Below are 26,387 nucleotides of genomic sequence, written 5' to 3'. Positions count from 1 at the left end.
AGGAACAGAAATCAATAAAAACCTGACAGGTGTTCTAATCCCTGTCCACTCTATCCAAAACTAAAAGTTTTGCCTAGGTGCACTTTAAAGAGGAACTGAACTCTCTGGAAGCTGTGTCAGCATGGTCTGTGGTCTCCCTGAAGCTGATCTAACACAATGCCTTGTTCTGTACTGTGTCTCTGTGTGGAAGTGGTTTTGCTTCCTCATGTCAGAGCCTCCAGCAAGGAGAACAATGAGCAGCATACTAGTGAGAGAAATCCTCAAAACTCAACGCAAATAAGGGAAAACTAGCAATCAGAGGCAGCAGTGTCCTAGAATTCACACTGCAGATATACAGCTGTAATTCCGGTAGGGATATTTTTAGGAAGAAATCAAGGAAAAATGCTACACTTTTTTTTGGGGGGGGGGGGGGGGGTGCCTAGGTACAATTAACATTTCCAAGTTTCCTACAACATAACAAGTCTTCACTTTTTGAGTTCAAGTGCAAATTATATAAACCAAACTAAAGAGTTTTAAAATGGCATGTTACAAATATAGTTGTGCTCATAAGTTTACATACCCTGGCAGAATTTATGATTTCTTGGCCATTTTTCAGAGAATATGAATGATAACACAAAAACTTTTCTTTCACTCATGGTTAGTGTTTGGCTGAAGCCATTTATTATCAATCAACTGTGTTTACTATTTTTCAATCATAATGACAACAGAAACTACCCAAATGACCCTGATCAAAAGTTTACATACCCCAGTTCTTAATACCGTGTATTGCCCCTTTAACATCAATGACAGCTTGAAGTCTTTTGTGGTATTTGTGGATGAGGCTCTTTATCTTCTCAGATGGTAAAGCTGCCCATTCTTCCTGAAAAAAAGCCTCCAGTTCCTGTAAATTCCTGGGCTGTCTTGCATGAACTGCATGTTTGAGATCTCCCCAGAGTGGCTAAATGATACTGAGGTCAGGGGACTGAGATGGTTACTCCAGAACCTTCACTTTATTCTGCTGTAGCCACCGACAGGTCGACTTGGCCTTGTGTTTAGGATCACTGGCATGTTGGAATATCCAAGTACGTCCCAGCGTCCGGGCTGATGAATGAAAATTTACTCCAGTATTTTTTGATAACATACCGCATTCGTCTTGCCATCAATTCTGACCAAATTTCATGTGCCTTTGTAGCTCACACATCCCCAAAACATCAGCAATCCACCTCCGTGATACACAGTAGGAATGGTGTACCTTTCATCATAGACCTTGTTGACTCTTCTCCAAATGTAGCCTTTATGTTTGTGGCCAAAAAGCTAAATTTTGGTCTCATCACTCCAAATGAATTTGTGCCAGAAGGTTTGAGGCTTGTCTCTGTGCTGTTTGATGTATTGTAAGCGGGATACTTTGTCGTATTGGCTTTCTTCTGGAGACTCGACCATGCAGCCCATCTTTCTTCCATTGCCTCCTTGTGCATCTTGAAACAGCCACACCACATGTTTTTAGATAATCCTGTATTTCACCTGAAGTTATTTTCTGGTTTTTCTTTGCATCCCGAACAATTTTCCTGGCAGTTGTGGCTGAAATTTTAGTTGGTCTACCTGACCATGGTTTGGTTTCAACAGAGCCCCTCATTTTCCACTTCTTGATTAGAGTTTGAACACTGTTGATTGGCATTCTCAATTCCTTGGATAGCTTTTTATATCCCTTTCCTGTTTTATACAGTTCAACTAACTTTTTCCACAGATCCTTTGACAATTCTTTTGCTTTCCCCATGACTCAGAATCCAGAAATATCAGTGCAGCACTGGATGAAAGATGCAAGGGTCTGTCAGGAGTCCAGAAACTCATTGACCTTTTATACACACACACTAATTACAAACCAACAGATCACAGGTGAGGATGGTTACCTTTAATGGCCATTCAAACCCCTTTGTGTCAACTTGTGTGCATGTTATCAGGCCAAAATCACCAGGGTATGTAAATTTTTGATCAGGGTCGTTTGGGTAGTTTCTGTTGTCATTATGATTTAAAAAGAGTAAGCACTGTTGATTGATAATAAATAGCTTCAGCCAAACACTAACCATTAGTGAAAGAAAGGTTTGTGTTATCATCCATATTCTCTGAAAAATGGCCACGAAAACATAAATTCTGCCAGGGTATGTAAACTTCTGAGCACAACTGTATATTACTGCTTGTTATTTTTGTAATCTTCCCTCGGGCCCAGCTGAAAACTCCTACCATATTTTCCAGCATATAAGATGACTTTTTATAATAAAAAAGATACCCCAAAAATCGGGGGTCGTCTTATACGCCAGGTACTGTAGCTTCAGCTAGTTACAGAATGTCCCTATTAAATATTTTAGCCCACTGGATGTGCCCCAATGTGTACTGTAGCTTCTGCTACATACAGAACTTATGTATTAATATTTTAGCCCGCAGGATGTGTATACAGTAAGCTTCGGCTACTTACAGAACGTCCCTGTGCTGTAATACTCTATGTACCACGCTGAGCCAATCACGGCAAGCAGTGTATTCTATTAATGCATACAAAGTTTGCTCAGATTGGGAAAGGATGTATAAGCCTGCCTCTCTGACTCAGCCAATCCGAGCAGGCTTTGTATGCATTAATAGAATACACTGCTTGCCGTGATTGGCTCAGCGTGGTACATAGAGTATTACAGCACAGGGACGTTCTGTAAGTAGCCGAAGCTTACTGTATACACATCCAGCGGGCTAAATATTATTACCGGTAAGTCATAACCATTTTGATTAAAACTATTTACGGTAAATCAAAACTGAGGTTATGAAATGGTGTTGCCTCAGAAGAGGGGGTAGCCTTATAGGGCAAGTATAAGGCAAAAACCTGTTTTAACTGGAAAATTAGGGGGTCGTCTTATACGCCCAGTCACCTTATACACCGGAAAATACAGTATCTTCGGCAGTGAGCTGTAGAGAAAGACTGCTGTGCTCTGTATTAGAGCAGTGGTCTCTCTCTAGTGGTCTACTCAGACCTAGAGTACTAAAAATCAGCAAAACTCATGCTCTGTTCTGGTCCGAAAACCAAGTCTGTGCTCATACTTGTGTGTTGCAGTTAATGCATGTTCTTTTGCATTACTGCAACCCACAGGCATATGTCCATAGAGGTATGCTGCTATTGTTTTTGAATGGTTCAAAAAGCAACTGTGCTATGGCGCACCAAACGAGCAGAAGTGCATACCCTGTGAATTGTGGTATGACACAAAAACGTGCCTTAACATGCAAAATCACATTTGTTAGAGCATGCACAAGTGAGAATGGGCACACAGCAAAGTGAACCTCTACTTTGCCAAATAAGGGTGTACACTATAAATAGTTGCCTTTTATTTGCTACCCTGTCACTTGGTTCACCTGTCCAAAATTCCTCTTAGCCTTTGAGCCAGATCTTACATTGGGTTAAGGGCCCACCCCCACATGTCAACATCTGGGGCTGACACATAGGTATTCAGGAATTCAAAATAATGTTGAGATATCACCTGTGCTATGGGTGTGTAAAAATATGTAAAGATGCTATTCCAACTGTGCTGCTCAAAAAGTGCACATATAATGTAAACATATTAAATAAACTGAACAGCATTAGTACATAACCAATGCATAAATAAAAAATACATAGATAAAAATGAATCAATCCAGTGAGCATATAATAAAAAAAGTGTGCATAAATAAGCCACAATAGTGTCAAATAGTGATCATCAACACCCTTTGTGGCCACCAAATTGTATAAGTGCTCAAAGTCCCTAAATCAAACAGATCAAGTGCACATGGTTCACATCAATGACTCCAGATTTTAGTGTGCCTGAAGCTGTGAGGAGTGTTATTGTTCTTGGACATATTGTAAACAGGCGTTTTTGGGGCATCGGCTCAGTAAAGGTTTCCTTCTGGCAACTTGACCATGCAGCCTATTTTTGTTCAAGGATTGTTGTAATGGGCTCCTTGAAACAATCAAACTGTCTTTTTCCAAGGCAGCCTGCATTTCTCCTGACGTTATCTGTTAATTGTTCTTTTGTATCCCGAACAATTCTTCTGGCAGTTGTGACTGCAATCTTTCTTGGGCAACCTGACCTTGATTTGGTATCAAGAGCAGGGCTGTGGAGTCGGTAGATAAATGTTCCGACTCCTCAGGTTTTTGTACTTCCGACTCAGACTCCCCGACTCCTCTGTATTAACCACTTAAGCCCCGGAGGATTTTCCTGCTAAACGACCAGGGGGTATTTTGCGATTCGGCACTGCGTGACTTTAACAGACAATTGCGCGGTCGTGCGACGCTGTATCTAAACGAATTTGGCGTCCTTTTTTTCCCACAAACAGAGTATTTTGATTGGTTTGCGCAAAAGTTATCGCGTTTACTAACAAAGGGAAAGATTTCTGTCATTTTTGGTGTTTTTTTTTTTAACGTGTAATGGCGGCGATCTGCGATTTTTTTTGCGGTACTGCGACATTGGGGCGGACAGATCGGACCCTTGACTGACATTTTTGACACTTTTGGGGTTACCAGTGACATTTCTACAGTAATCAGTGCTATATATATGCACTGTTACTGTAAAAATACACTGGTAGTGAAGGGGTTAACTTTATTTGGGAGGGAGGGGCTGTGTGTGTCCCTAGGGGCGTGCTTTCTACTGTGATTGGCTGTGGCTTGAGCTGTAAGGACACTGATCAACGGATCTACATAGTAGATCCATGTGATCAGTGTTTTTACAGCGATGAGAATGACAGGTGGCTTGTTTACACAAGCTGCCTGACATTCTCCCTCTCCCCCGCCGATCGCCGAGTGACCGGCGGACATCGGGTCCGCTGGTCACACGCACGGGGGGGGGGTCCGTGACCGTGCGGGGGCGCGCGCTCGCTCCCCAGAGCCTCACAGGCGAGCGACGTAGACCTACGTCACTCTGCCTGTGAGGGGCTGACTGCCGCAGTAAATATACCGTGAGCAGTCGGCAAGCGGGTAATATGTATTAATCTTTCAACACTGACTTGGGTGGGTGGCATTGCAGTAACTATTCTGGCCACATCACTAACGATCTCTGGATAAACAAGGATGGCTTCTTCAACAGTAAGTTTTGATGAGCGATCATACTTTTCAACTTCTTTTAGTGCCTTTTAAAACTCCTGTTGGATTTTTTTTATTTTGACATTTACTGGTTCTGTAACGCTTATGCGACGTAGCTTTCCTTTAGCAACTTCCATTTTGTCTAAGAAGGAATCAAAGTCTAATTCTTCGTTTGAAGAAGATGATCCTGAGTTACCACTATTGCTTAAAAGAACTTCATCCTGTGGAGGTATTTCAGGTCGTAATCCCTTCATGCGAACTGCTACATCATAGAGGGCCTTTTTCCCAGTAGCAGTCTGTTCACTGTTCAACAAAAGTCCGATCATTGGGTCGACATAAATAGCCGCTAACAACATTTCATTTTCCAGCAAAAGACTCTCTCTTTTCATCATTGAAGATGCAATGCCCTCAGCTATTAACCCTCCATTTTTGTTCAGCCGATATAACAGGCTCTTCCATTCCAAGAGGAATTTACCCGGGGTTAGATCGTCACATTGCAACCTCTTGGTGACAGTGAAGGGCTGAGAAAGAAGGTTCTCCAACTCTTTTGTTTGTGTCCACTGGCTTTCAGTTAATGCAAGATTTTCATTGTCCATTTCTTCTATGAAGTCTTTAAGTTCAAGCAAACGCTTCACCATTAAATAAGTGCTTCCCCAGCGAGTTGTTTAATCCAAAATGGCTCCTTTTCCTGCGCGTCTTTTCAAAATTGCATCTGTTTTTGGGGCCCTGGCTGCAACAGTTACTTGCCGTAATTTGCCAATTAGTGTAGCTGCATGGCTATCTTTTAATCCATCTCTTATGGCAAGTTGCAGTGTATGAACAGCACATCGCATATGATGAATAGTAGCAAGCTTCGATGCTTCTTCAACAAAGTTGTCTAAAAAAATGTCAGCATTCTCTTCAGTTTCTAAACTTTCTCCAATACTTGCAGAGCTGTCTTACTCTAACTCTAATATCTGTTTGTTACCTTCTTCATCTGCGTTCATCTTCTCAATTGTGCTCAACATGTTAGAAGCGTTATCTGTCACAACACATAAAATTTGTTCCTTTGTAATTTCAAAATCTTCTAGAACACCCTCCACTAACTTCTGAAGGTAATCACTGGTGTGATGTGCCTGAGTGTACTTTAATCCGAGGGTCCGTGTTATTGTTTTGTTATTTTCATCCACAAATCTAATATTAATAGCAAAATAATTGATTCTGTGATGTGTGCATGCATCCATTTTAAGAAAGACAAAACGTCCTTTCAGAACTTTCTGTAGTTCTTCCTTTTTACATTTGGCCTCCTCAATTATAAGTTTCCTTATACTAAGTAATTAATTATAACTTGTTGTGAATTGGGACATTTAAACTTGCTTTTTTTAAAATTCCAATCTAAATTTAGTAGGAGTCGGTGCATTGTTTGCCGACTCTGACTCCAGGTACCCGAAATTTCCTCCGACTCCTCAACTCCGACTCCACAGCCTTGATCAAGAGATCCCTTAATTTTCCACTTCCTAATAGGTGATTTAACAGTACTGACTGGCATATTCAAGGCTTTGGATATATTATATCCTTTTCCATTTGTATAAAGTTCTATTACCTTGTTATGCAGGTCTTTTGACAGTTCTTTTCTCCTCCCTTTGGCTCAGCATCTAGCCTACCCAGTGCATCCACGTGAGAGCTAACAAACCCATTGACTATTTATACACGGATACTAATTGCAATTTAAAAAGCCACAGATGTGGGAAATTAACCTTTAGTTGCCATTTTAACCTGTGTGTGTCAGCCCAGAATGTTTGGCCTTGGTACAGACACACATGGTATGTAAACTTTTGATCAGGGCCATTTGGGTGATTTTGGTTAATAATTTACAAATACGCCAAACAACTATGATAAATGGCTTCATATGATCACTATCCATAAAGGAGTTGCAAAGGCAAGAAGGTTTTTTTTATATTAATGCATTCTATGTATTAAGATAAAAAACCTGTGTGCAGCAGCCTCCCCAGCATCCCCTCCTACTTACCTGACCCCATCTCTATCCAGCGATATCCACGATTCCCTCGGCCATCCAGGACTCTCCCTACTGACTGGCTGAGAAACAGCCACGGCACCATTGGCTCCTTTGGCTGTCAATCAAAGTCAGTGAGCCAATCAGGAGAGAGAGGGTGTGGAGCCAAACGACAGCTCTGTGTCTTAATGGACACACACAGCTGCAGATCCGCTTGGGTGCCCCCAAAGCAAGCTACTTGCTGGGGACACTCGATAGGAGGGAGGGGCTAGGAGAAGAAAAGAGGGACCCGAGAAGAGGAGGATCTGGGCTGCTTTGTGCAAATCCAACTGCACAGGGCAGGTAAGTATAACATGTTTGTTATTAAAAAAAAAAAAAAGAGATTTTACACTTTAAGTGGGTAAACTGACCTTATTTACAGACTGAAGTTTATCCTTTTGATCTAAAAGAACAAAATTATAAGTTTCTCCTCATCTCACAGTGCTTAGCAATGTTGTGATAAACTTTGGGCTGTTTTTTCTTTTTTTCTTTGACAGCTGTCAGCTGTTAGCAGAGAACAGCTCTGCACGGAATCATGGAAATGCTGGATTAGGATCGTGAGGGGGGTTAAATAGAGATCGCAATTTTTTTTTTTACAATTAATTGTGCAGTTCTACGGTACCCAGAAGAAAAGAAAAAAAAAATATATATATATATATATATATATATATTTTTTTTTTACAAGGAAAAGGGGACATTAGAGGTAGAGTAAATTAAATAAAAATAATGGAGACTTAAAACAGTAAAGAAAACTATAAACACATCTATACTGCGATTTTATGAAAACCTACTCAAAGATTGCTTTTACTACCGAGCTTATAAAATAGTTATTTTACTCATGGCGCTGCTAACTACGTTTCCATTAAAATGAATAGACTTTTACTTTTCAGTGCAATGAAAGCCACATTACTAGCAGATTGCATCAAATGAAGCAAATGCTTTCACTGTAAAGCTGTCCATACAAAGTTTAGGCCACCTGAGATTTCTTTTCAGATGCACAGCTTAAATTGCAATACATTTGGCTTTCCATGATGAGGGCCACATCAAGCAGATCTCGGCAGTGCAGGTAGGTGAAAACAGCCAAATCAAGTAGGGAACAACAGAAATGGTTAACACGTAGGTTTACCCTCGAAATAATCAATCTACAATTAATATCAATATACCACATGTACAGTATCTCACAAAAGTGAGTACACCCTCACATTTTTGTAAATATTTTATTATATCTTTTCATGTGATAACACTGAAGAAATGACACTTTGCTACAATGTAAAGTAGTGAGTGTACAGCTTGTATAACAGTGTACATTTGCTGTCCCCTCAAAATAACTCAACACACAGCCATTAATGTCTAAACCGCTGGCAACAATTAGCCATTTTCCCTCCATAGTGTCATGTGACTCGTTAGTGTTAGAAGGTCTCAGATTTGAATAAGGAGCAGGTGTGTTAAATTTGGTGTTATCGCTCTCACTCTCTCAAACTGGTCACTGGAAGTTCAACGTGGCACCTCATGGCAAAGAACTCTCTGAGGATCTGAAAAAAAAGAATTGCTGCTCTACATGAAGATGGCCTAGGCTATAAGAAGATTGCCATAACACTGAAACTGAGCTGCAGCACGGTGGCCAAGACCATACAGCGTTTTAACAGAACAGGTTCCACTCAGAACAGGCCTCGCCATGGTCGACCAAAGACGTTGAGTGCACGTGCTCAGCGTCATATCCAGAGGTTGTCTTTGGGAAATAGACATATGAGTGCTGCCAGCATTGCTAAAGAGGTTGAAAGGGTGGGGGGTCAGCCTGTCAGTGCTCAGACCATACGCCACACACTGCATCAAATCGGTCTGCATGGCTGTCGTCCCAGAAGGAAGCCTCTTCTAAAGATGCTACACAAGAAAGCCCGCAAACAGTTTGCTGAAGACAAGCAGACAAAGGACATGGATTACTGGAACCATGTCCTGTGGTCTGATGAGACCAAGATAAACGTATCTGGTTCAGATGGTGTCAAGCGTGTGTAGCGGCTACCAGGTGAGGAGTACACAGACAAGTGTCTTGCCTACAGTCAAGCACGGTGGTGGGAGTGTCATGGTCTGGGGCTGCATGAGTGCTGCCGGCACAAAGGAGCTACAGTTTATTGAGGGAACCATGAATGCCAACGTGTACTGTGACATACTGAAGCAGAGCATGATCCCCTCCCTTCGGGACTGGGCCGCAGTGATAATGACCCCAAATACACCTCTAAGACCACCACTGCTTTGCTAAATTATCTGAGGGTAAAGGTGATGGACTGGTCAAGCATGTCTCCAGACCTAAACCCTATTGAGCATCTGTGGGGCATCCTCAAATGGAAGGTGGATGAGCGTAGGGTCTCCAACATCCAACAGTTCCAAGAGGACTCCAGTGGCAACCTGTGAAGCTCTGATGAACTCCATGCCCAAGAGGGTTAAGGCAGTGCTGGAAAATAATGGTGGCCACACAAAATATTGACACTTTGGGCCCAATTTGGACATTTCTACTTAGGGGTGTACTCACTTTTGTTGCCAGCAGTTTAGACATTGATGGCTGTGTGTTGAGTTATTTTGAGGGGACAGCAAATTTACACTGTTCTACAAGCTGTGCACTCACTACTTTACATTGTAGGAAAGTGTAATTTCTTCAGTGTTGTGACATGAAAAGATATAATAAAATATTTACAAAAATGTGAGGGGTGCAGGGCTTTTTTTCAGCGGGAACGTGGGGGAAGGCAGTTCCAGCACCTCCAGCAATTAACGTATGTAATGGCAAGGGGTGCTGGAGTGACTGCAGGGTCTATGGATACTGGTTGCTGGGGAATCTATAGTTGCTGGAGGAGATCTATTTTTGCAGGGGGGGTCTATTGTTGCTGGGGAGTCTGTATTTGCTAGGAGGGATCTATGGTTAAGGGGGGGGGTATATTGTTGATAGGAGGGATCTACTGTTGAGGGAGGGGTATATTGTTGCTGGCTGCTGGAGGGTCTATTGATACTGGCTGTGAGGAAATTTGCTGTTGCTGCTGGGGGTCTATATTGTTGAAAGCGGCCCATTGTCTCTTGGGGAAATGTTACTTGGTTGTGTATTCTCGAAAAGGGGCGATACTTGGAGGTAAGTAGTGGTTGGAACCAAGGGACCCTGCTCGAAGGTGGGTAAGGGGCAGAGACAAGGGGTAACTCTGAAAGGGGGAGTTCCTGCACCTATTCTGAGGCAAAAAAAAGCCCTGGAGGGGTTGTGACAGTATTCACCGTCACTGGAAGTTAAAAACAGATAATTAATGGTTTGAATTGCTTCAGATGGGACGGTCATATTTGCCAGCAATATCTCCATATAGGAATATAAAGATTTATTCCCATTTGCCATGAAATCTGTTCTTCCTAAATGCTGTGTATATTACATATCTTTCAATGTCAGACAGGTTTTCCTTTTGTTGTGTATTGGGAGGGAATGTGGATTGCCCTGTCTCATTGTTAAGTGTTAATGACCTCACATTTTTCTGTCTGTCTGACTTAAGAGAAACTTATTATGGGATGTATATAGGTATGTGGATTGGATGCTAAGGGGGAGTGGGGATTGTCCCACATTGTATATTGTTGTGTACTGTTCCTATTGGATTGTGAATATCACATCCAGTCTTCAACAAGGTCCATTGATGGAAAGGGTAAACTGGGACCAAACCCTGGGATCACTGACCACGGAGGAAAAATGGGAATGGTTTAGAAACATATTAAGCAAAGGTATCTTGCAGTGCATTCCTATGGGAAATAAATTTAGAAGAGACAAGGCCAAACCTGGCTGGCTAAACCGTAGCGTTAAAAACCTTATTAGGGGAAAAAAATTGGCCTTCAGGAAATATAAATCAGAAGGCACAGTATTGGCTTTCGACCAATACAAGGAGGCAAATAAGAAGTGTAAACACGAAATCAAGATGGCTAAAATAGACTTTGAAAGACAAATAGCGGAGGATAGTAAAAAAAACCCATAAGTATATCAACAGCAAAAAAACTAGGGCAGAGCATATTGCACACATAATTAGCGATGATGGGGGGGTGGTTACAGAGGACACTGAAAAAGCAACCGTGCTGAATGCTTTTTTCTCGTCAGTATTTTACACAGGAAACGGAGGGGTACACTGACCATGACTGTATGGTTAGTAGTAATACACAGGACTTGCCACTATGGCTAACAGAGGGTGAAATCAGGGAAAGGCTGGATAAACTTAACACAAACAAATCACCAGGCCCGGATGGCGTACATCCGAGAGTACTCAAGGAACTCAGTAAGGTTATATCCAGACCACTGTTCCTGATCTTTGCGGACAGTATTAGGACAGGAGATGTACCAGGAGATTGGAGGAAAGCTAACGTGATTCCGATATTCAAAAAGGGTCAGAGGCCTGTCAGTTTGACATTGATAGTATGTAAACTTCTTGAGGGGATGATAAGGGACTATATCGTAGAGTTTGCTAAAGACAACAGCATCATCAGTAATAACCAGCACGGGTTTACAAATGGGCTTTCTTGTCAAACCAATCTATTAGCATTCTAGGAGGAGGTAAGCTGTGAGCTAGATAGGGGCAGACCAGTGGATGTGGTGTACCTAGATTTCGCTAAGGCGTTTGATAAAGTTCCCCATAAGCGCTTAATTTATAAAATAAGGTCTGCAGGTATCGACAGCAGGGTTTGCTTTTGGATACAGAACTGGCTAAAAGGGCGTGTCCAAAGGGTGGTAATAAACAGCGCATACTCAGACTGGTCTGAGGTGGTAAGCGGGGTGCCCCAGGGCTCAGTCCTGGGTCCAACCTTGTTCAATTTATTCATAAACAGCATTGAGGTCGGGGTCAGTAGTTCAATAGCAGTTTTTGCAGATGACACAAAATTGGGCAGGGCAATAACCGCACAGCATGAAGCAGATATCCTACAGGATGACCTGGACAAAATAACGGAGTGGGCAACGACTTGGCAAATGAGGTTTAACGTAGAGAAGTGTAAGGTTTTGCACTTGGGGACTAGAAACATAAAAGCACAATACACGTTAGGAGGGGAACCCTTGGGGGAATCAAAAATGGAGAAGGATCTGGGAGTCTTGGTTGATGATAGACTAGGCAACAGCATGCAATGTCAAGCGGCAGCTGCCAAAGCTTGCAGAATATTAGCATGCATAAAGAAAGGGATGTATTCCAGAGATAAGACTATAATCCTTCCACTTTATAAAACTCTGGTCCGACCGCATCTGGAGTATTCTGTCCAGTTCTGGTCGCCAGTCCTCAGAAGGGATGTGTTGGAGCTGGAGAAAGTCCAGAGAAGGGCAACTAAACTAATTAGGGGATTGGAGGACCTTGATTATGAAGAGCGTCTGCAATCGCTTGATTTATTCTCCCTGGAGAAGAGACGCCTGATGGGGGACATGATAGCAATTTTTAAATATCTCAATGGGGATCTCAGCTTAGAAAAAAAGCTGTTTAGTCGAAGGGATTGCATGAGGACTTGGGGGCATACAGTGCGATTAGAGGAGAACCGTTTTAACCTCAGGCAACGTGGGGGGTTCTTTACTGTTAGGGCTACAAGATTGTGGAATTCTCTACCACAAGAGGTGGTTTCTGCGGGTAGTATGGTGGCTTTCAAAAGACTATTGGACGTGCATCTCAAGGATCAGAAAATTCAGGGGTATGTGAGATGATTACAGCCACACACACCTACACAGGTTGAACTGGATGGACTATTGTCTTTATTCAACCTCACCTACTATGTAACTATGTAACCTAGGCGGGAACCTTGTGGGTGAAAACTGTATACAAGTCTCTTTCTTGTTTAATAAAGTTGTTCTAGAGTTACTTCACCCTCAATCTAGAGTCCTGTCTCTTATTTGGGGGATATGCTACAAGGGATTGCTATGGTCTTCCATACTCCCTTAGATAATCACTAAGCTCTTGTAAGAGCTTGTGTAAGAGCTTGTTCTGCTGCACTCTCTGTGGAAAGAGAGGTTCACCCACGGAAACCTGGAGCCTTGTCGTAGGTCCAGGGTGGGTTGGAGATGGCGAGACCCTAACCAAGCTGCAGCGGTTCGTGGGGTCTGAAGTGGTTACGGTGTCTGGTGGAGTGCTTGGAGCCCTCGGGAAGCACTAGGAGCATCTGTCAATGGAGGTGCCTGGTCGGGGTGCTGGTTGATCTGTTACAGGGGTGTACTCACTTTTGTGAGATACTGTACCTTTATAAATGTATAGCGCCAACTTTGGATTGGCTGTGCTCCCCTTTTTATGGAACCAGCCTGTAAAACTGTTGGCAACTATCAGTGTCACCATGCAACTCATGGTATCATTCAGTCCACCTCTTGCCATCAACATCCTGTGATTGACAGCACAGGTGTAAAGAGGAAGTGTGTGCATGTAAATCTCTGTCTATTGACAGACATATGCTGCTGGAGATCTACAGTAAAGTGGAACTCCACCCAAAAGGGGAATTCCGCTTTGTTGACTCGTCCCCCGCTCCTCTTGCAGAGTTGCCACTTTTGAGGAGCGGGTACCCGATTTTGACAGGTACCTACTCCCACTTCCATTCTGATAGAAGTTCTCCTCACTCCCTCCCTCTGCAGTCTTCTGGTACACTGACAGGTCCCAGAAGACTGCATCCGCCAATCCAGAATGTGCAGTGCGACTTGCGCATGCGCAGTGGGCGCCCGGCTGTGAAGATGCAAGTTGTCACACTCAGGTGCCCATAGTGAAGATGCCGGCGCAGCCGAGAGAGGGCGGAGGATAAAGACGGCTGGGGCATGGTCACCGCTGGACCATGGGACGGATGAGTGGCTGTTTTTTTTTAAAAGTCAGCAGCTACACTTGCCGAAGTGATCGCCACCAAAAAGGCAACCTTCTTGGACAATAGAGACAACGAGATCTCCCTGATCTTTTCAAAGGGAGCCTGTTGCAACACGGACAGAACCAAGTTCAAGTCCCATGGAGGTATAGGGTCCCTCCTAGGAGGGGCCAAATGTCGCACCCCCTGAACAAAGGTGCTAACCAATGAATTAGACGCCACAGGGCGTTGAAAAAGAACGGCCAGCGCAGAAATCTGACCCTTAATTGTGGCCAGCGCCAAACGCTGGTCCACTCCAGTTTGGAGGAAAGCCAACACTCTCGACACCGAGTATGAGCGAGGGGAATACCCCCTGGACTCACACCAGGCAAAGTATGCTTTCCAAGTACGGTAGTAAACTTTACCCGAAGAGGCTTTTCTAGCCTTGATCAACGTGGGAATGACCTCAGGGGAGAGACCCCTATCCTTCAGGACCTGGCTTTCAACAGCCAGGCCGTTAAAGCCAGCGACTGTAAAGCAGGATGGAATATCGGCCCTTGAGACAGGAGATCCTCTCGAAGTGGCAGATGCCACGGAGCGTCGACCGCCAGATTTACGAGGTCTGCGTACCAGGACCGGCGAGGCCAGTCCGGCGCTACCAGAATCACCATGTGCGGTTCCGAGGCTAACCTGCGAAGAAGCCTGGTCAGCAGCTGAATCGGTGGAAAGGCATACATCAGATGATACTGATGCCAGGGCGCCACTAACGCGGCTGAGGCGTCTGCCTGAGGATCGCGCGTCCTTGCCACGAACCTTTCCACCTTGTTGTTCAGACGAGACGCGAACAGGTCCACATCTGGGGAACCCCACTTCGCGCACAACATCTGGAAGACATCCGGGTGAAGGGACCATTCTCCCTGGTCCAGGGTCTGGCGACTCAGATAATCCGCCTGCCAGTTCTCCACCCCCGGAATGTGAACTGCCGTTATCGCCGGGACGTGTGCCTCGGCCCAAGACAGAATGTCGGCTACTTCCCGAGCCGCTCGGGCACTCCTGGTGCCCCCTTGGTGGTTGATGTAAGCCACCGCGGTGGCATTGTCCGTCTGAACCCGAACCGGGCGGCCCCGAAGCCGGTCCGTCCATCTCAGAAGGCAAAGCTTTATCGCTCTCAATTCCAGAATGTTGATCGGGAGGGAGGACTCCTCCTCCGACCAAGTTCCCTGGGCGGACAGAACGCCCAGAACACCACCCCAGCCCGACAGGCTGGCATCCGTGGTAAGCACCGTCCACAACAATGGACGAAAAGACTTGCCCCCCGACACCGCCGGGGACTGGAGCCACCACAGAAGATCCCTTCTGGTGTCTTGGCTCAACGAGATCCGCAGATCCAGGGATTGCGGCCGCCCGTCCCACTCGGACAGAATCTCCGTCTGGAGACCCCGCGTGTGAAACTGGGCAAAAGGGATCGCCTCGAAAGACGAGACCATTAGACCTAGACATCTCATGTAGAGGGTTGGTGAAATTCTCGCGCTGTCTTCTCTAATTATTGTCTACAAAATAGGCACCTTTAATGCTGCAGGTACTAAAATTGGTAACCTACACAATAAAGATAAATAAAGTTGGGGGGAGTACCGCGCTTTAAAAGTGCTTAAATAACATAAATAAAATATATAAATATGTAAATAAGTGAAAAAGTGCCAAAGTGCTTCTTAAATAATATTAAAATTGATGTGTCTTAATGTATACAATAATACAATCCGATATAATTTATACAATAAATATAATAGGTGATGAAATATTCATTAAAAAATTATAAATCTTATTGAGACCAGCTATATCAATCCATTATACAGTGAAAAATTTATATAAAATTAAAATCGGTGACTTATTTAATTATAAAAAGTGCTCTAAATAAGTGATAACCAATAAAGTGCTGAAGTGTCCTTTTAAAATTATTTTTATAAAATATATAATGTGATGAACACAATCTTCTTAATCCAAATTTCACATGCAGGTGCTTCGTGCGGTGCCCACTAGGTGTCCTAAGCGCTCACCTCACTGCTCCTTTAAAAGAGCCTTAGGTTGTATTCCCCAGTATGCTGTTCCTTCCTCCTTATTGGCATATATGTACCATTATAGATCCTTGGTTATATCTCCCTTGTAAATGCAGCTATCTTCCAGGGGATATAAGCGGTTCTTTGTATCTCCAAAAAAATCAAATTGGGCCCAACATAGTGAAGTACGTCCCATAAATTTTATTTAAAAAAAGGATAGAGTAACACTCACATTGCTTTTCGTCTTGTTTCAAGCATAACATACGATCCTTTGCCGATACGTCACTTCCGGTTTAGCTATCCTACGCGTTACGCTGCGTCATCACGCAGCTTCTCCCAGGGATCCACAGCACCGTCCACAACAATGGACGAAAAGACTTGCCCCCCGACACCGCCGGGGACTGGAGCCACCACAGAAGATCCCTTCTGGTGTCTTGGCTCAACGAGATCCGCAGATCCAGGGATTGCGGCCGCCCGTCCCACTCGGACAGAATCTCCGTCTGGAGACCCCGCGTGTGAAACTGGGCAAAAGGGATCGCCTCGAAAGACGAGACCATTAGACCTAGACATCTCATGCATGTCCGGAGAGACGAGTGCCGGTTGTCCCTGAGGGACCTGACCTCGTCCTGAAGAGTCCGAAGCTTGTCCTCCGGCAGGAAGACCTTCGCTTGGACAGAGTCCAGAATCATTCCCAGGTAGGGAAGGCGAACCGAAGGACACACAGGCTGGCATCCGTGGTAAGCACCGTCCACAACAATGGACGAAAAGACTTGCCCCCCGACACCGCCGGGGACTGGAGCCACCACAGAAGATCCCTTCTGGTGTCTTGGCTCAACGAGATCCGCAGATCCAGGGATTGCGGCCGCCCGTCCCACTCGGACAGAATCTCCGTCTGGAGACCCCGCGTGTGAAACTGGGCAAAAGGGATCGCCTCGAAAGACGAGACCATTAGACCTAGACATCTCATGCATGTCCGGAGAGACGAGTGCCGGTTGTCCCTGAGGGACCTGACCTCGTCCTGAAGAGTCCGAAGCTTGTCCTCCGGCAGGAAGACCTTCGCTTGGACAGAGTCCAGAATCATTCCCAGGTAGGGAAGGCGAACCGAAGGACACAGAGTCGACTTCGGAATGTTTAAGGTCCAACCGAACTCCTGCAGAGTCCGCATCGTTGTGGACAGGTCGGTCACCAGGCTCTGACTGGCATTTGACCATATCAGGATATCGTCCAGATACCCCAAGACAGCAATGCCCTGTGCTCGCAACAGGGCCAGAACCGGCGCCAGCACTTTGGTAAAAAAAAGCGGAGCCGAAGCGAGACCGAAAGGTAACGCCATGAATTGGTAATGATCCTCCGCAATGGCGAATCGAAGGTACCTCTGGTGACCCTCGAAAATGGGGATGTGTAGGTACGCATCCTTCAGATCGATGGAGGCCATGAATTCCCCCGGACTCAGGGCAGCCACCACTGAGCGCAGGGATTCCATGCAAAACTTGCAAACCCGCACAAAGCGGTTCAGAGCTTTCAAGTCCAGAATCGGACGCACTTTGCCCTCCTTTCTGGGCACAGTGAACAGATTGGAGTAAAACCCCCGAAACCTGTCCCGATGAGGCACCGGGACCACCACCCCCTGGGCCCGCAGGTCCCGCACCGCCAGGTGCAAATCCTGCAAGCGCTCCGGAGACAGCTGAAGATTTGAGGGAAAAAATCTGCCCGCCGGCCGAGAGAGAAATTCGATCTTGTAACCAGATCGAACGATTTCCTGAACCCACCTGTCCCGAACGCGGGCCAGCCAAGGTTGTAGGAAACCGCGCAGACGTCCCCCCACCCCAGAAACGGGTGAGGGCGCCCCTTCAGGCGGAAGTGGTATGGGAAGTCGAACCGGACTGGCCGGACTTCTGCTTCCCTGCCCACGGCTTCTTCTGGGAGCCTTGGCCTTTGAAGGGCTTGCCCTTGGACTGCGACCGAAAGGCATGAAAGGACCCCTGAGAGGGCCTAGACGAGGAATTCCGCTTTCCACGGAAAGACTTATGCTTGAAAGACTGGGGCAGGAGAGTACTCTTGCCCCCCATAACCCCTTTTATCAGGGTATCCAAAGCCTCGCCAAAAAGGCGAGACCCCGCGTAGGGAAAATCCGCCAGCGTCTTGCGAGAGGATTGGTCGACCGACCAATTCTTCAGCCAAATCAGACGACGGTTCAGTACCGCCGCGCTGGACAGCCTTGCAGCCAAGGGAGCTAAATTCAAGTCCGCATCACACAAGTACATGACACCCTGATGGATCTGGTCCACCATAGCCAACATGGTAGGCGGAGCGGAATCAGCCGCCAAGGTGCGCCTGAGCATCTTGGTCCAATCAGCAACAGCCTGTGTCCCGCCATAATGGAAGCAAAAATAGGCTTCAGCATAGAACCAGCCACCATATAAGCATGACGGGCAAGAGACTCTATTCTCCTGTCCGTAGGGTCCCGGAAAACCGGGGTATCCTCGGAGGGCACCGCAGTAGCTTTGTTCAAAACGGCTACCGCGTGATCCACCGGAGGCGCCACACACCAACACTCGTCGGTGGCAGGCGTAAATGGATAAAGTAATTTAAACTTATTTGGCACAGTAAAAGGCTTCTTTAAATTGCGCCACTGTTCATTAACCGTATGGTGAAATTCAGCAGGGCAGGGAAAAACCTGCGCTGATTTGCGAGCCCTCTGTGTTCCGAAAGCAGACATCCTAGCAGGAGGAGTAGGCTCATCCTCCAAGTGCAAGGTGTCCTTAATGGAAGCAATCAGCTCATTCATGAGTGCAAGCTCTTCAGGCGAGCCAGGGGGAGAAACATCAACCCCCTCCACCTCAGGCTCTCCCTCAGACCCCACAAGGTCCAAAGATGAGCGGGACCCTGAGAAGGGTATGCCAGCCACAGCAGCCACATCGCCCTCTGAATCAGAGGAAATGGATAACCTGGCCCTTTTTGCGAATCGTTCAGCCAGCAGCACCTGCACCTGAGACACCAAGGAAGCCACTACAGTGGTCAGATCAGCCCCCTCGGGGGGTGCAGCAGCCCCCTGGTCCCCCACCAGGGCGGGGGGAAACTTGCTATCCTGAGAATCCATGTCCCAGTACAGAAAAGTATTAAAGGTACTGGCCCTTTAAAACCACGGCGAGCGCAGCCCACCGCACACCGCTGTATGCACTGACCCCGCAGGGATAGACAAATACTGAGCAAGGAATGACAGGACAGAAAGGTAAAAACCTGGAGAGAGCACACCAGACTGCTGCCACCGATCGCTGTTCCCGGGGAAAGAGGAAGTGATGCAATGCTGACTGATTGATATAGCCTATGGAAGGCTCCAGCAAAATGGCCGCTCGGCAGAGGGAAAAAGGCTACAATAAAATGGCGCCGCCATGTGCATGAGTAGTATCGCCCGCCAAAATGGCGGTGAAGGGCGCCAAAACACGGCGCTGCATAGAGACAGGGCCGGTCACAGTATACAGGCAAATAAAATGGCGGATCGCCGCACACACACGTCTGCACACAAAACTGCACCCAGAGCATATTAAACAGCAGAGCAGGATGGCCCCCCCTCGCAGCCCACAGGCATGCAGCCACACAGGTATCTGACAGGGAGCCCGCAGTTACACAGACATGGAGGGTAATACACAGCCACAGACTGACACCCATACAGAAAAGGTCCCCACACAGAAGGTGCTTACCGTACCAGATGGCGTAGGGAGCCGTCTCCAGCGACAAACCGCTATCAGGGCAGACAGGGAGTCCCGCAGCCAGGACGCTTGTGGACCGCAGTCATGGCGTCCAGTGAGGTAGCCACCTCACAGGCAGCATCCCTGCAGCGAACAGGGATGGGTCGTTCAATGTGCCAGGGTAAAACCTAAGCTGAACGCTCAATGGCAGGCTGGGGATCCATCTGGCTATCAGCCCTGGGATGCAGGGCGGCCAGTCCGAGACCCAGCTCCGCATGATGATTCTTCATCAGAAGATCCCTAAACTAAGGCTGACAAAATAACAGCTAGCAAGGAAAAGAGAAAAATACTTGAAATAAAATCAAAGAAAGGGTAGAAGGCTGAGACTGAGCCCCAGCAAAGGATAGCCAGCTACTCCTAAGCTAGGCAAAGTCAAACTGAGTTGGGAATGCTGGTGCAGGGAGGTATTGACTGAGGGGACAGCCCCTAGGGGTGTGTCCATGTTAAAAGCTTTGTATTAACAATTCTTGTTGCCTAGCTACTCCTACGGAGCAAAGGTCAATACCCATTGGTGAAGACTTGGGAAGGGGCGGCGACTGTCGGAGGACGTAAGAGAAAGTTATGTTTTCACCAGAATTCTACTCCAAAGCTAAATACATACAAGCTGTTTTACCTGCCAGAGGATCTGAATTTCTTTTCATCCAATCCTGAGAGTTATACAGCCCCTTCGCAATGCAAAGTAAGGAGAAGAACCTGACTCTCTCTCTTACAGGTAAGAAACAAAGTGTTGTCATCTCTGAGCCTGGGTTCACATTGATGCGGTATAATTTTTGCGCATGTAATTGGCAAAGGAATCACAGCACATTCCTGTGCGGTGTCTCTGGGATGCGATTTAAGCTATGGATTTGTATGGCTCAAATTGCACTGCATTTACACCAAACTCGTGCAGGACCCTTTTTTTTGTCCACACCAGAATCCGATCGCATTGCTGTGAACACGTTCTGCAAATTGCACTGCGTTTTGCAAACCCATTTCGGGGGTATCTTTAACTTATCATAAACTCTGCAATCGGTTCGCATGAATGGGTTCAATTTTGATACGGTGCAGAATCTGCAGTGAATTCGCTATGAATTTGCACCGCATCTAGTCTGAACCGAGGCTGAAAGATCAGCAGCAGATTGCTGAGGTCATCCCTTTGATCTCTCTTCTTATCAGCATGTTACTTATCAACAGATTTGCATGTAGCCACCTTGTTGACCCCTAGTGATGCCCCTTCTGCCTCCAGTCTGAAAGCTGCCATACTGTACAGATGACAAGAGGCTAATACTAAGTCAAAAATACTACTTACACCAGTTGAATGATCACATGCATGTGCTTAAAGTGAATCATTACGCTTTCAATCAACATTGACTATTTTGAATCCTTATGCTGCTAGCATTAGAAAATAGATAGGAAAGTACATAATATTTACTTGTTTTAGGGTCCTTTCACACGGGCTTTGCGCCCGGCGGACTCCATTTTGCTCAACAGGGATCAATCCGCTGATCCCCACTGAGCAGGCAGATAACAGGTCCGCCTCCACTCTGTGTGCAGAGACAGACCTGGTAGATCGGATGAAAATGGACCGCCTGTCCGTTATTATCCGATTCTATCTGATCCGATCCTCCAGTCAGATGGAAAATAGGGTTACAGACAGGATTGGATCGGATAGCATCGGGTGTCAGCAGACATGTCACCCCTGACATCCGCTACTCCATAGGGGTGCATAGAGCATCCGATCAGGTCCGCCTGAAAAACTGACTGGCGGTCCTGATTGGAAAGCCCGTGTGAAAGGGCCCTTAAACTTTTTTTTTTTTTTTTTATTTACCTTTCTTCTGTTACTTTATGGTTTCCAGATCTAGGCAAATGATGTCATACATCCCAGGATTCTTCAAGAGGGGAGGAGGTATTTTCTCAGCTAGGGAAACCATCCTGTCTGCATGTTGGCTAGGGGCAGATGGATTCCAGGAAGTAAATGAAAAAATCTGCCCTTACCAAAGATGGCTATGGCTAGATATGCTAGGGGGTGTTTTTGAAAATTATTCCTCAGCAAAATAAAGCATGGAGACATGGATGGATGGATGGTGAGAGTTTGCTTTGAAATTTTAAAAATGAATTAAATAGAGCTTTTGGTTTGTGATGCTCAGATATGGTGTATTTCCACTTTAATATTGGCAGGAAAGATTTAAAACAAGTTTTCTCTACAAAAAGGGAACAGTGTATGGTCTTCATAAAGTAGATTTTTAGCTATTCCCTACGCCATCAACCTGACCGCCTTGCCACACACTTTTTATAAGGGATTAAAAGTCTACCTAGTCCTGAAGAAAATTCTGCTCTGGTTGTACATGGTGGCCGGTCTAGGCATTAGGCCCCATGGGGCTTAGGGATTGACATCCAAGCAGAACTGGCCAATCAGTGACTCTGCCTGAACTCTTGACCCTCCTCTTCAGAGATACTGCCTGAAGCTGCATTTTCTAAAGCAAAAGAAAGTATTACAATACTATAATGTTTTACAAGGCAGCAGAGCGGTAAGGATGGGAGCCAGGATGTGTTTTAACTATAAGGTTGTTTTACCCAACAACCCTTCATGCTTTCTCAATAAACCTACCAGCTATAGAATAAAAGGCTGCCACTTTAAGCAATCAAAGTGATTCCCACAATTAAAGGATTATTGATGCCCTTAGAAGATGAGTCACAATAAAAACGGGTGGAAAGCAAAAGGTACTTTGCACTTCTGACACATAGGTGCGGTGACATATTAGGACAATGACAAAAGAAATGTGTGGATTATTTAGATGATTAAAAATAGCATTAGGCCACGCCACTGAACATACCTACAAGTAACCACTTAATGAAAAAATAATCTTACAGTTATTGATTTTGACTCAATCTTGTAAGACAGGGCTAGGTAACCTTGGAGAGGAGGAAATCTAAATGAAAAACATGGAACAGATCAAAGATCACCGGAGTGAGGAGCTTCAAAAGATAGCCTAGCTATAAGAGCCCATTAACAAGCAAGAGGGTTTTCAGAAAAATGTAATACAGATGTTGCTGTAAAAATAATAATGTATTCCACCTTTTAAGCTCCAGTGACACAATTTTGGGTCATGTCTAAGAAGTAATTTATTGCCCAATTCCCAGCAGGATACCTTTTTCTCACACCTAATAGACACACTGTCAGAATTCACGGAGGGCCAATTGATCCTAGGGGGGAGATCTTAACGTCCCCTTGATCCCCAAGCTAGTTAGTAGGCTTCTCTTCTGTACCCCCTCCCGCTAATAAACGTATAGCCCAAACCTTACATAAAGCTCAACTGATTGATGTATGGCAGTTGCAACACACAGGTGAAAGGGACTACACATTCTACTCTTCCCCGCATCGCATGTACTCTAGGATTGATTATTTCCTTTCCTCATTCCTTACAATCAACTCCATGCAGTACTTACCACCACAATTGGAAATATAACCTGGTCCGACCATGCTCCCATTCTTTTATCTTACAAACTGCCCGAGGTCCCCTCCTCCACAACCAAATTCTGTAGACTAAATGAAAGTCTTTTGCAGAACCCAGAGGTCCTGGCGGATTGAAGGGAACTTCAATCATACTTCCACAAGAATGTCCAACCAGACTGTGACATAGGAACCTTATGGCAAGCGTATAAAGCAGTCATTAGAGGCATCCAGATTAAACAAGGTTTCAGACTTAAAAAGGAGAGAGAACTTCACTCACTCCTTTCCAGACTGCACAACACAAGCATGCGCCATCCCGATCCTTGAATTTGGAAATGACGACTATCCGTAAACAAATTGTCAACATTCTCCAATACAAGGCTAAAGCAGCACTCCAGAGATGCCGCAAAATAGGATATAAATCGGGCGACAAGAGCGGTAAAGTTTTAGCGAGATCAGTCTGGGAAATTAGGACAGCCTCATACATTCCACATATCATGTCCTCAGACCTCTCATTCATTTAGACCAAGTGGGCTTTATCCCAACCAGAGAAGCTAGAGATAACACTACCAAAGTTCTAAACTTGATCCATGTAGCTAACACATCCTACCTGCCCAGCATACTCTTAGGGACGGATGCAGAGAAGGCCTTTAAACATATCGGTCTGGGGGAGAGGATGATACATTGGATCTCATCGGGCTACTCCACACTTACAGCCCAAGTAAAGGCGAATGCCATTCTCTCGGAATCATTCTCTATCGGGAATGGTACAAGACAGGGCTGCCCTCTATCACCCTTTCTCTTTGCCCTTTCATTGGACCGATTTTCATGCAAGATCCGTTGAAACCCTGACATCACAATACAAAATTTCAGTGTACGCTGACGACCTATTGTTTCCACTCACTAACCCTGCGATCTCTCTTCCCAATCTTATTCGACAATATGAGATTTTTGGAACCTTATCCAATTTGAGGATCAACTTCAGCAAGTCGGAGGCCATGGGAGTTGGGTTTAAGTCGAGCTTTAAGTTTAAGTGGACCAATGTTGCATTACAGTACCTAGGTACACGCATCCCCCTTCTTGTCACGTACATCCTCCTAGAGAAGTGGCGTGGAGGCCTCCACTCCAGGTTCCGTAGATGTAACCTGATAAACATATGTATATTACCAAAATATTCATACCTTTTTCAGACACTGCCTATTCGGCTACCATCCAAATTTTTAAGACAGGTATACTCTTTCCACAAAATTCATATGGACTAACAAAAAACCTTGCCTACCTTGCCATTGCCTCACTCTCCCGAAATTGTACGGAAACCTGGCATTTCCTGATCTCAAAAATACCATCTAGCGACTCATCTTGGTAGGATTGTTGACTGGTGTTGCCATGTTGACACCAAAGTATGGGCTCGGTGGAACAAAACTAGACAAGGATTCTCCTCAACAGAGCCCTCTGGTGCTTTCAGAGCCTGCCCCGAGCCATAAAGACAAATCCTCTGATTGGATCCACGCTATGTATCAGTATAGGGGCGTGTAAACAAGCCTCACTCTTCAGTCTAGACTGCCCCTTATACCCTATCCTGGGGAACCCTGAGTTCTCCACGGGTTTATACTCGCAATCTCTAATATACCTTAGAGACTCTGGGATATTCCAGGCATCACACTTCCTAAAAGACAATGTTTGGCCTTCAATTTCCACACTAACCAATAACTCAGACTCTTGCAAACTCCTGTTCTGGTGTGCTCTGCAACTACACCACTTCCTGAATTCCATCCCTAACCCTCAGCGCTTTAACTGCCAATTATTACCATTTGAGGAGCTATGATTGGAAAAGGGGATTCTTTCTGCCAAGGGTCCTCTCCAAAATGTATAAACTGCTAATCAATCCGCCGGAGCAGCCCCGGATTTCCTAGTGGGGTAAATGGGAAACGGACCTAAACCGGTCTCTCTCAACAAACCAAACACAATATATGATTAACTTCACGTTTCGTTTCTCGGTATGCACTAAAATTCAGGGGACCAACTTTTAAATTCGGACAAGGTGGTACTTCACCCCTGCAAGACACTACAGATACTTTCCTGCCATGTCGGATCATTGTTGGCATTGCCATGGGGATGTAGGTACTGTCTTACATGTCTTTTGGACCTGTCCTGAGCTCTCTCACTGTTGGTCGGAAGTCCGTAGAATAACACAAAAATTTACAGAACACGTCATACCAAATGATCCCACTTTCGTTCTTTTACATCTAACGGACATCCTAACATTGACGTATAAAAAGTCAATTGTCAGACACCTGTTCAACGCCGCTAAAGCATGTATACCCCTTTATTTGAAAAAAATGCCCCCTACTATAGCACACTGGATGAAAAAGGTGGAAGAGATAAACAGGATAGAGGACCTTATTTCCACTGGCCAACACAAACGCGAACAATACTCCAAAATGTGGGGGTTATGGAGTTTTTTTGTCCTCTCGGAAGAAGGTGTAACCTTACTCAGGTCGTAATCACTAGCCCACAGATCAAGACAGACATGCGAGTCCGATTGTTCTCCCCCCCCCCCTCCCTTTCTCCATAACCTTCCCCCCCCCTTTTTCTTCTTCTCCCTCTCCCCTCCCTCCCCCCCCCCCCCTCCTCCTCCTCCTCCTCTCTCGCCTTTACTCCATTCTCTCTCTTCTTCTTTTTCCCCCTCTGATAGCACGGCTGGCTATTGCTTCGATACTTCTGTTTATAAAAAAGGGAAAAATGGTGCGAGGTGGAAGAGCCACACACACACAGTGTAGCATTGGCACTATCCTTTGAGATCTTGTATTATTATACAGGATTTGTATGCATTTTTTAAGGAAGCCATGTACACTAATTGTGCAAACGTTGTATGTTGATTTGCTCTACCCACATCGTGCCTTAATAAAGTTTATATTTCGGAAAAAAAAAAAAAAAGAGTAATTTATCACCCCAAGTCTGATCCTGGAGTCCAGACAGTAATGTCAGTCCGCTCCCATATTTGGCTGGTTAGGCTGGATTAGGCCTTTCAAAGGAATATACAGTTTGATCAGGACAGTGTAGGGTCCGGAATAAGTAACAGTTCAGAGGTCGGTAGTATGTAATTAAAGCAGAGTGCAGGGGTCAGGAGTATGTAAGTAAAGCAGAGTGTAGGGGTTAGGAGTAAGTAATGCAGAGGTCGGAGGTTAACAGTATGTATTGCAGAGTTCAGTAGTGTGTATTGCAGAAAGAAGGGGTCAGGAGTAAGTAATGCAGAGTTCAGAGG

General features: G+C 45.4%; 1 protein-coding gene and 1 pseudogene across 2 annotated transcripts in view; both read right to left on the bottom strand.

The window, feature by feature from the left end:
• Window positions 1-26,387, bottom strand: part of BCLAF3 (BCLAF1 and THRAP3 family member 3) — a 205,818-nt gene that overhangs the window by 159,960 nt on the left and 19,471 nt on the right. The window lies entirely within an intron of this gene.
• LOC309548007 lies at window positions 4,900-24,122 on the bottom strand (annotated as a pseudogene). Its single transcript has 2 exons — window positions 24,031-24,122; window positions 4,900-6,373 (listed from the first exon to the last, which is right to left on the bottom strand). The product of its transcript is annotated as an uncharacterized misc_RNA (transcript).

The sequence above is a fragment of the Pelophylax lessonae genome (genome assembly GCF_965119305.1).
Source record: "Pelophylax lessonae genome assembly, chromosome: 2".
NCBI lineage: Eukaryota > Metazoa > Chordata > Amphibia > Anura > Ranidae > Pelophylax > Pelophylax lessonae.
The sequence above is the reverse complement of the archived record's forward strand: the minus strand, read 5'-3'. Positions and strand labels throughout refer to the sequence as shown.